The sequence below is a fragment of the Hemitrygon akajei genome, chromosome 30 (assembly GCF_048418815.1).
Source record: "Hemitrygon akajei chromosome 30, sHemAka1.3, whole genome shotgun sequence".
Taxonomy (NCBI): Eukaryota; Metazoa; Chordata; class Chondrichthyes; order Myliobatiformes; family Dasyatidae; genus Hemitrygon; species Hemitrygon akajei.
Genome location: NC_133153.1, coordinates 21,731,225 through 21,742,645, shown reverse-complemented (window position 1 = coordinate 21,742,645; position 11,421 = coordinate 21,731,225). Strand labels below are relative to the sequence as shown.

Genomic DNA, 11,421 nt, shown 5'->3' with positions numbered 1-11,421 from the left:
TCGAGTATGTCAGAAACTGTTGATCTCCTGGGATTTTCATGCACAATAGTCTAGAATTTTGCAAAAAACATATAAAATAAAATCCAGTGAGCAGCATTCTATTGGCAAAAACTCCTTATTAAGGAGAGCAGTCAGATGAGGTGAATGACCAGACTGGTTCAAGATAAGAGAAAGGCAACAGTAGCTCAAATAACCATGCATTCCAACAGTGATATTGCAGAAGAGCAGCTGTGAATGCACAACATACTGAACCTTGAAGTGGATGGGCTACAGTAGCAAAAGACCACAAACATACACTCAGTGGCTGCTTTATTTGATACAGGGGCCACCTAATAAAGTGGTCACTGTGCATATATTAGGAATGCATTTAATTTTATGAAGGAAAATGATAAGAGAAATTTGGTAAGAAATAAATTACAATGATTGGGAGGATGACATTATCTAATCATGTTGGGATTGAAATATTTTGGTTCTTGAGTGCTGAAAAATATTCAGGTGGAATGTAAGAATATATATTTTGAACTGCGAAATATTGGGATAGGAATCAAAGTTGTGAGATGTAAAGATGGTATATGGAGGTGAAGAAGGGTGAATGATTAAGATATTGATGCATCTGGGATGACTGAGATGTGTGCTCTGGAAATGCTAGCTCTGATTGTTGAATTGTGCTTAGGAATTTTGTGGAAACTGCATAAGCAAGAGAGTGGTCATCTATGGAAAAGAGAGTGGTTAATAAGCAGAGATGCATTAAAAGGGAAAGATAAAAGAATTTGTAAGAGGTTTGAGTAGAGTTGAATGAATTAGTGAATGGCCTGTGTCGGTGCTGTAAATTCCATTTTACATCCTGTCAACTGCGTATAAATTACAAATTTGTGTTTGAAGCTGAATTATCAGACCAACTGGTATTTTTTCTCTCTAATGTATTTATCAAGGTTTCCTTTTATTGTGTCTTTGTTAAGTGTCTCAGCAACGTGTGATTGCAAATTACTGCTGATTTCCTTTGTGACTACCTTATATTTATGGCCTCTAGTTCTTTCCTGCTCGTGCAAGTACTGTTATTTTCTCCAAATCTTTCCAACCAAAGGTTTTTCATAATTCTCCCAAGAGGATTATTATTTTAGAATTTTGAATTCCAATTCATTATCTAGCTCTTCTTCTTATTCCTATAAAGATTTGCCCTTCACAAACTTATTGCTCCTCTATAAACAGTAACCACACTCAGTAAGAAAAATTAAATGAAGCACTTTGAGTAATTCAGGTAGCATGGTAGTATAAGTGGATAGCACAATGCTTTACAGCACCAGCTGTGAGATCATTCATGCCGTTGTCTGTAAGGAGTTTGCACATTCTCTCATGACCAGGTGGGTTTCCTCCTATATTTATAAGATGTATACTCAGGGTGAGGGAGTTGTGGGCATGCTATGTTGGTGCTGGAGGCTCAGCACAACCCTCACAAATTTGATTTGATGCTAATGATGCATTTTACTCTATGTTTCATTAACATCTGACATATAAAGCTAATCTTTAAAATAATCTTTAATTTCTCAAAGTTACATTTAGGTCATTAAGTGCAAATCTTTTTTTCCAACATATTTAGAATGTAAGCTAGGATAACTTAGATTGCAACATTATCCCCAAATTCCATCACAGCATCACTGAGAAATTGTAATGGAGTCAAGCCTTTACAGTTCAAATTTATAGACGTCCAATCTGTTATTATAAAACATGTTTATCATATGAAAATTAGGCATATAAAATCTATTCACTTCCAAATAATAATAAACTTGGCTAACCAACTTACTTTCAAGTCTGCACAGGCAGGCACTTTCCCATCTACAACCAGCTAGCCAGAGTCACCTGCCACTCGTTTCCAACTCATCACCTGCAGCCTATTTAAACCCAGCTCTCATCCACAGTCCTTGTTCAGCCTTCAAACCAGACAGCCTTAACCAGTTGCCCCTAGCCTTCAGTTATCTTCTTGCCTTGTTGTGTTAAGTATCCATTCTCTATTGTTTGGTAGCCCTTTGTGACTTGTTACTTTGCAGTTTATTATTAATTGCTCACCGCTACAATATCTCTACTGCTCTACATTTGGGTCAAGCTTCTGCTACATTTCCTGACACTTATCAAACTTGCACAGAAAAACATCTGAATTACTCTTACATCATGCCTGTAAATAAGAATACACAATATCTGCTATCATGAAAATCAGTTTGAGAAGCGTGTCAAGTGTACTGCCTGCCGAAATAAATTACATTTCTAGTGTTCCATACATTTCCTTACTACACTCTGTTAAGTAAGGGAGAGTTCAAAAGCTGGATGCTTATTAGGTTTTCATTGACATTATGAAATATTTTGACACTGACATTAATTGTCCATTATTGGATGCTTTTAGTATTTTAAATAAATAGCAAATTTTATTACAATTCTAATGCACACTAACTGAAAATCATTACAGTATCCCATTTTTCGTTCCCCTTCCACCACACAGATTCAATATCAGACCCTAGAAACTGATTTTATATTTTATTTTATGACTGTGTAGTGGTCCCACAAAAACACTTGAATTGTTTTGTATGCTGTGCTTCATGTTTATAACATCAATTGTAATTTGAAGTAAAAACAGTAAATTTTTTAATACTCAGCAGCTCAGGCAGCATCCATGGAAGGACAAGTGCTGATGTTTTAGATCTGGGATTCCTTATTGCCAGCATTTTCTGCATTTATTTCACATTAGCAATAACTTCTGTTTGAGTTTTTTCCATGAATTGTAATTTACAGCTTTATCCAGGGAGCATTTGGACTCAATTTTATCGAGTCCTAAACTGCTTCAAAATGTCTGAATAACTGTGATATTACTGCAATGATATTTTTAAATGTATTTTACTTAAAATTAAATAAGAGTCAATATTATATGTTAAAACCTCTTGCAGTTCAGGTTTCACATTCTGAGTAGTGAAATGGTTAACATTGCAGTTTCTGGTATGCCACAATTAAACAGAACCATTCTGTCTCCCTCCAAGGATGTTTACAAACTGAGAGCTTGTAATGAATTCTTGCTTTCACTCAGGAATGAAACTGAATTAAACGTGGATGCAAGTCAAATTATGATTCAGAGAGTGTTTAATTTAACTAGTGTATAAACACAGTACCTGTAATGAGTACTGTGTTTACATTATTGCAGTACAGGAGATACATTGGACTGTAACTTAATTCAGAAATTTTAGGTCAGTATAAAGTACTAAGTTCATTCCTTGTAAAAAGGAAAAGAATCCCTGCTTAGCAATTAGTTCTTTGAAAACCTCAGCTTCCTCCTCTGTTCTTTTAAATTATTTCTGAAGCACCGAACAGTGTACAGATTATATGACTAGGTGCAAAAACTTGTGTAAAATTATAGGAACCAAACACAACTGCAGCTGTCAATGTTCAGGTCTAATGGCTTATTCCTACAACTCATTAACCTTCATAATAATTTTTTTGTTCTCGGAAGTATAAAGTGAAATGTCTCTTTGTAGAGAACTGGTCATTACAAGATTGAATTTGGAAAAAAAAATTCCTATATCTGACATCCCACTTCACTTTTTATAAATATTTTGTTTCAAAGATCTAATGTAAAAATAAAAATTGGTATGTATGTACTCTGTAGTTGCAACAGCCTGTTTGTGAACTCGAGGCTGACAAATCACAAAACCAGAGCTGTTACTAAGCCTCTGAAGTCAGGCCAAAGGGCAAAGCTAAAAGTGAAGAATTGAAAGCACATATTAACAAGAACTTCTTCACACAAAGAGTGATGTGTTTAGTATAATCTGCCGGGCAGAGTGTAATGGAAAAAGCACTGAGGGCATTCAAATTGCAGCTGGATCCTATAATGGTTGAGTTGAGCTTCAATGGGCCAAAAGTGCTTTTCACACCCTAACTTATGAATCCTAGAGGAGATTATGTTTCAATTTCAGTTATTAAATGCATTGAGATTTATGTAATGTCACTGTATGTATTTAGTGACAGCTGATTGGTATGATGAATGCTTATGCAGTAGAACACTTTCATAGTCATCATGAAAGGAGAACGATAGTTGTATTGCATTTTGTTTATTGAGTAACAACCAGACAAATCCTATCGATCTGGATACAAAAAAATTGTTCTTTCAAGTCTGTCCACTAATTCAAATTTCGAACAGTCTAATATGTTCATTTTGCCCATAGGTTGAAACAAACTTGAATGAACAAGTCCACTTTTCAAAACATTGGCATGAATCTTGCAAGTTAATAACTGGTGGTTCCAAAGGGGCCACTGGCCTTCAACTATTCCAACTTAAGTATGTCGCAGGTTGATAGCTTCATCTGCCCTCAAGTCTGTCACTGGACTCCATTTGGAGTTCATCGGTAAGCCCAGTCTTGCTAGCCTCAGAAGTGGTGGCACAGACCCTGTTCTTTTCACTGTGGATTCTTGGACTGTGCACTAGGGAAGGCAAATTTCTGTATCATTATTTTACTTCACTACAATTTTGTTAAAAAAACCAAAGTACTTTAATTTGCCTTCAAGTAACTTTTAAAATTTTCTGCTCCTATTTTTATGTTCCTTAATAGTTTTGAAATGATTCTGAATGCCAGATATATAAAAAGCTATTCAAAATAAAATTAATGTTCCCAAGAGCCAGAGCCCTGGTTCCAGATTTAGCTTCTATCAAAGTCTATAGCACATTCTAACAATGGGTCCTGGAGGTCTAATTGCTGCACAATCTTTCCTATCCAAGTTGAGCTTTCAGAATGCTGATAGATTTGGCTGCCAGACCAACTAAATTTGGGTAGGAGGCTGGGACAAGGAAAATCCATTGGGTTGTTTCCTCATTCACTTTCAAACATTAAATTTCTAATTACATGAAGAATTTGGACAATCATATCTTGGCTCAAGGGTAATGGCATCCTGCCCTTGGCTGGAATCTCATTAACTCTTACCACTTCCTAAATCACACTTGCATTCATTGTGTTTTTATGATCAGCTAGTGCTTTTTTCTCACCTATTCCTCTCACATTTTATTTTCACTTTGCTCTCTTCCAGCTCCATCTCAATTTCCTTACTGAGACAGTTTAACTTACTTTCTCCCCAAAATCTACATAAAGCACTTACTCAGTCCTAGTGACTTTAATATTTGTTTTACCGGTAATTCACTATTTCCTTTCTCTTAATCGGCTACTTACCTAAATTTTTTCCACATAAGATCTCACACTTTTGTTCACATCCAGCCCCCCTACCACACGTTACTTGGCTTTCCCATTCATGGTGTTTTAATCACATATATTAAAAAAAAGTTGACTATTTCCTTATAGCCCTTGACAGAAATCCTTCCATTCCTTTCCACCAACACTTTGAATTTATTCCCGGAAAACATCCGACCACCGAATTTCCCTTTCAAATTACAGCCTGCCTAACCTGACTTCCCATTTACCTCAATGCTTCAGTTATCAATCTGCACAATCACAGTCAATCCCATCTCTGAAATATCTAATCTCCACTTTGATTTTTCTTTTATAACCAGCTCCTGACCGGGCTACAGCAAGAAGTGCAGGGATTCACACTCCACGGTCAAAGCTGAACACCTATACTGAGTCATCATGGAGAACAAAAATGTAGTGGTTACCTTTACACTTTACAGTGCTGACTGAAAGATTGGGAATTACTTCCTGCCACTGTCTGTAAGGAGTTTGTACATTCTCTCGACTGGATGGGTTTGTTCTGGGTGCTCTAGTTTCCTCCCACATTTCAAAGGCATTTGTTTTATGGTTAGTAAGCTGTGGGCATGCTATGTTGGCGCCAGAAGCATGGCGACAGTACATTTCAGATTGTATTGGTTGTTGACACAAACAATGCATTTCATTATATGTGTCAATGTGCATGGGACAAATAAAGCTAACCTTAATCTCTTGAACCTTCGAATGTTAAATCTAACAACAAATCAGGAGATCATGTACATTACCATTTATATTACCGTCTTCTGCAAGTGAAATGTTAATCTCCAGATGGCTGTATCATATTCTTTATATACCTTATTAAACTCTCACCTGTCTCCACTCATATTCACTCAGGGGTTCTTTGACTCAAGATTTCCCAATTCACCTTCATGGCTCCTGTCCCAAATGCCTTTGTAATGGCTTAGTTTCATATACTACTCTCCTTCTTTTCAAAACAGACATTATAAGCCTTTATCTCAAACCCCACATTGAACAACTGTCCTTGAAGATGAATATGCCTTCATAAATCCTTGAATATTTCTTTAATAAAAGAGGCTTAGATGGGGTGGTATTTTTCAGTATATCCAAGAGGGGCTTTTAAAATAGTATCTAGCATCTAGAGGGGAAAAGATAGTGATTCTGTTTTGGGGAAATGAGCTAGGTTGGGTGATAGAGCTAATAGTGGATGAAGATTTTCAGAATAGTGACTACAACTCATTATGCTTTAAGATAACTATGGGTAAAGATAAAATTAAGAGAAGGCAAATGACAGCAGGATAAGATAAGAACTGACGGGTACTGATTGGGAATTGCTGCTGTCAGATAAGCCCATATCTTACATGTGGAATCTGTTCAAAGATCAACTGATCAGATACTGTAGCAGGATTGGCATGTTCTGGCAAGGAGAGAACACAAGGATGGTAAAGTAAGAGCACCTTGGATAAAATGAGAAGTCCTAAATTTAGTTAGAAACTAAAATGAAGCATACATAAGATTCAGGAAGATAGATTCAGGCTGGCCCCTTATAGAACATAAAGATAGCTGGAAAGTGCTCAAGAAGGCGATTAGGAAGGCCATAAGTGCCATAAAATGTCCTTGGTGAGCAGGATCCAGGAGAATTTCACGGCATTTTCAAAAGAGGATAACTATAAGGAGGGTAGGTTCACTCAAAAATAAAGGAAAGAATCTGTGCTTGAAGGCAGGACAAGTGGCGGAGGTATTCAATGAGGAGAAGGATTTGGAGGATTGTGAAAGCAGAGTGGGACATGCTAACACACTGGGATCTTTTGAGGTTAAGGAGAAGGTAATGCTGGATTTTCTGAAAAGCATAAGTCCTAACGGCCTGATCCAATATGTCCCAGAATATTGAAAGAAGCAAGTGAGGAGATTCCTGGGGCATGGACAAAGACCTTGGGCGCTAGCAGGAAGTGAAATCCCAGTTATTGGAGTGCAGCAAATGTACCTTTGTTCCCGAAATTAAATAGGGATAGTTCAGGTAATTATAAACCAGGGAATTAGGATTATACGATAAGCATGCTACTGAAGAATACTGAGCAATAGCATATATGTACATTTGGAAAGGCATGGCCTGCTTAGACACAGACAGCATGGCTTTGTACGGAACACTCATGCCTTACAAACTTGTTCAAATTTTTTGAGGATGTGACTAAAGATATGAAATGGAAGCAGATAAGACTGTCTATATTATCTAGTCTTGGAAAACATTTGTAAAACACCTCATGGTATGTTCATTCAGAAGATAAAAATGCATGGGATCCGGGGTGAATTGCAAGTTTTCCTGAAAAAGACAGGGCAGCAGTAGAAGACTATTATTCTGGCTGGAGGCCCATGACCAGAGCTGCTGTGCAAGGATTAGTGCAATGATTTGGATGATAATATAGATGGGTGGATTAGCACATTTCTGAAAGACACCAAGATTGACAGAGCTGTGGACAATGAAAAGGTCTATCAAAAATACAGCAGGATATAGATTAATTGCAGATATGGACAGAGAAGTGGCAGATGGAGTTTAATCCAGGGAAGTGTGAGGTATTGTCTTTGTGAAGTGAAAAGAGAAATTATACAGTTAATGGCAGACCCCTTAAGAAAATTGAGGTACAGAGGAATCTTGGGGCCCAGGTCCACAGTTCATTGAAAGTGGCCACGCAAGTGGATAAGTAAAGAATACTTGCCTTCATTGGTAGGGTGTTGAGTTTGAGAGTAAGGATGTCATGCTGCAGCTATGACATTAGTAAGACTGCAGAACTGCATGCAGTTCTGGTCACCCATTTATAGGAAGGATGTAGAAACTATGGAGAGGGTGCAGAAGACATTTCCCAGGATGCAGAGTGGAATAGACAGTATGAGCTATCAGGAAAGCTTGTTCTCTCTAAAGCCACAGAGGCTGAGGGGAAACCTGACAGAAGATTTTAAAACTATAAAAGGCATTAATAAGATAGATAGTCAAAACTTTTCCCCAGGGCAGAAATGTCTAACACCAGAGCACACACTTTTAAGGTTAGAACAGAGAAGTTAAAGGCAACAAGAGGGGCAAGTTTTATTTTTATGCAAAGTGTAGTAGGTGTCTGGAATAGGTTACTAGGCATAGTAATGGAAACAGGCAATTTGGTGGAGATAAGAGGCTTTTAGAGAGACACAGGAATAGGAAGGGAATAGAGGGTTATGAATGATACAGAGGAAGAGGACACATAATATAAATTGGCATCAAGATTGGCACACCTTCATGGGCAGAATGGCCTGTCCAATGCTGTACTGTTCAATGTTCTACTTAACACACTTCAAAACTTTACCCATCTTTCTCATTAATAAACATTTATAAATGTTCACTTAGCTTTCCAAACATACTATAAAATGCCACAACCAAAGTTACACTACTTTTAAATCTTTTAAAGAGGTGTATTACCTTATTCACAGAGTGACATTATTGATCTCATCACATTCGTTTATTATTTATCAACTGTCCCACCTCATTGAGATTGCCATTCAGATCAGTAACATGCTGAGGAATGGCTCCCTTTACAGCCTGTGTTCTGTTACTTCCAAGGCACCAAGAAACTTGGAGTGGCACAGTAGCTAAATGCTGTTATAGCACTTGTGATCCAAGTTAATTCTGCTGCCTTCCATAATAAGTTTCTATGTTCATCCTTGACCACATGGGTTTCCGTTATTTGCTCCAGGTTCCTCCCACATTTGAAAGACGTACAGGTTAGTAAGTTAATTGGTCAGATGGGTATAACTGGGTAGTGTGGGCTCATTGGCTGGAAGGTCCTGTATCTCTAAATAAATAATCATTCTCCTCACACTGGCCTCCATCATGGCATTACGATGACACAGGGACCAGCTCCCATAGGTTTTCTGAAGGCATTCCTATGACACAGGAACCACGTCCAATCGATAGGATTACTAATGGCATTTTGATGACACAGGAACCAGCTCCAATAGTTTTATTCTTGACATTGTGATGACACTGGGACCAAGTCTGACAGGTTTACCGGTGCCTGAAATCCCATCCTTCCATCAGACATGTTACCACTTGTTCAGATGAAGGGTTCCAGATCTGAAACATCAACCTATTCTCCTTTCAGAGACGCTGCTTACCCTACAGCAAATTTTCTGCTTTTGATCTATATTTGCAGGATCTGCAGATTGGTGATTTTCTTTTACCACTTGTGTTGTCAGTTCATAGGAACTTAAATTTCCTCCAGTCAAATGCCGTGAAGAGCAAAGTCACCAAATTCCGGTTTCTGCTCAATCTCAGACTGAAATGCTTGAGCCTCCAGTGTCATACAACTCTGTAACAGACCTTTCATCCCATCACATCCAATATCAACCATCAAGTACCCATCTGTATTGTCCATCCTATGAACTGTGCTCTGTGAGCCCAAGAACTTCCAACCTTTCACTGTAAATGTCCAGACCACTGTACAACATAGCATCTTTTACATAAAGAAATCTATTATCTTTGACTCAACCACAACACTCCAAATATCCAATTCTGCAAACTTCAAACAAAAATACCTTCTATTTTTGACACCAACCTACTTTCTCAACATCTTAATCCTCTCATTCCAATTTGACTTGTTTTCCCATATTTAAATTGTCTTGCATCTAACCAGCTTCAAAGCCTCTACTTGCCCCAACAGAACTCCCATTTCTTTTTCTCCCGAATTCTTGTAATCTGCCCTCCTGTTTTGTTTTGCCAATTTTGTCTTGTGTTTCGGAGATTCTTGCCAAACAGACCCCTACTTGTGAGTTCCTTAAAATCTAACACGTGACTATGCCTTTTGATGATCTAATAAATGTTGGCGTCTACTTCTGTGCACTGTCTTTATGAATGAATACCTTTTTATTTCAGATGACAGTTTGCGCCTTGATGTGATTTGAACATGTAAAAAAAATCTCAACTGGACCTTCACCAGTTAAACTTCCTTCTTCCATTTAACCTGAGGCTAACAATGAAATTTGACTGCTATTCCACGTTGTCCCTTTTCGGTTCCTTAAAAAACAACCCCCCCCCACCCCCACCCCCAGATCGGCCAGCAACGTTACCCATCCAACTCATAAAAGTCGTTTTGCTCGGTATGGGTTCTGTCTTGGGGAAGCGGTGGGGAATAGAGGGTACTTGATACTGACAGTTTTCGAGGCAAAATATTAAAGTTCCTCAGCAGTCAGGATACTGAGAAAATGCTGACCTGGTTTAATACGAAAAATTCCGGCCTCCCAATGAGAGATCAGCCTGAACTGGGGACGCTTGTGAGACACAACAACATAATCATCACTCAAGCGCCAAACCTAGGCGAAAAGAAATATAACCTAACATCAGAAAACAGCCCGACACGAACTAAACGAAATAGAAAGAATGCCTGTCACCCGCACTCCACCCCACCCTCTTCCTGAGACAGGTTCCAGCGCTGCTCCAACTACCTAACCTTATTTTCAATCGCCGGCACCCAACCCAGGCCCTACGCCCATTGGTTGTCTCTGTCCTTTAAACCCGCCCATAGACGGCAACGTCCAAAAGTGATTGGTCTGTCGAGATGTCAATCAGCTCAAGCTGCCAGGGAACAAGTTGGGTTGCCTCACTCATGACGTCAATTGCAGGTGGGGAGAATTTAGTTGTGATCCGGAAATGTTTTTTGGTCTAAACTGGACAAAAGCGGCATTAGAAGTTCAACAAAGCCCCAAAGTACGAGGTAACCATTTGATTATTTCCCTCTTCAACAAAATGCTGTCGGAATACACAACAATCCGGCGCCACACTTTGTGAAAATACCAACCCCCGTGGCGCGAACTCCCATTAGCTGCTCGGCTTTGACGTCTGAGCAGAGTAAAGGGTGCTGCGTTCTGCTACGCCGTGCTTCGCCTTGGGAGAAAAAAATAGATCCCGTGTTTCAAACACCGGCAAAGTCGTCAACGAGCTCAAAGAATCGCCTGTTTGATGAAAAGTCTAACGTCGGGGTTTACCCATTAAAACACAAGCATAAGCTGGAGGCTGTGTCTTACTTTGGGGCATTTCCCGTGGTGGCGGAAGGATGCGAAGCGCCGCTGTTGTAAGAGAAGGGGCTGGTCTATATGTGGGAGACTAAAAATAGCAACATTGTATCTTTTTTATACAATTATTCATTTCGCGGCTGATACAGTATCCTCTGACTGGTGAGTAAAAATAGCAACA

The 11,421-nt window shown here is 38.7% G+C and overlaps 1 protein-coding gene and 1 long non-coding RNA gene across 7 annotated transcripts in view; one reads left to right on the top strand and one right to left on the bottom strand.

Annotated features, from left to right (window-relative positions):
• Nucleotides 1-4,092: 4,092 nt before the first annotated feature.
• On the bottom strand, nt 4,093-11,068 carry LOC140718852 (uncharacterized). The gene is made up of 3 exons (XR_012096816.1): nt 11,027-11,068; nt 10,442-10,541; nt 4,093-4,458 (listed from the first exon to the last, which is right to left on the bottom strand). It is a non-coding gene; the product is annotated as an uncharacterized lncRNA (long non-coding RNA).
• Nucleotides 10,822-11,421, top strand: part of mef2aa (myocyte enhancer factor 2aa) — a 194,294-nt gene continuing 193,694 nt past the window's right edge. For 4 of the 6 annotated variants that reach the window (XM_073033071.1, XM_073033068.1, XM_073033072.1 and 1 more), the window contains exon 1: nt 11,044-11,402. The gene's annotated coding sequence lies outside the window, so the exon portion shown is untranslated. Of the gene's footprint in view, nt 10,943-11,043; nt 11,403-11,421 lie in introns of those variants that run through there. The other 2 variants (XM_073033075.1, XM_073033069.1) reach the window with 2 other exon arrangements.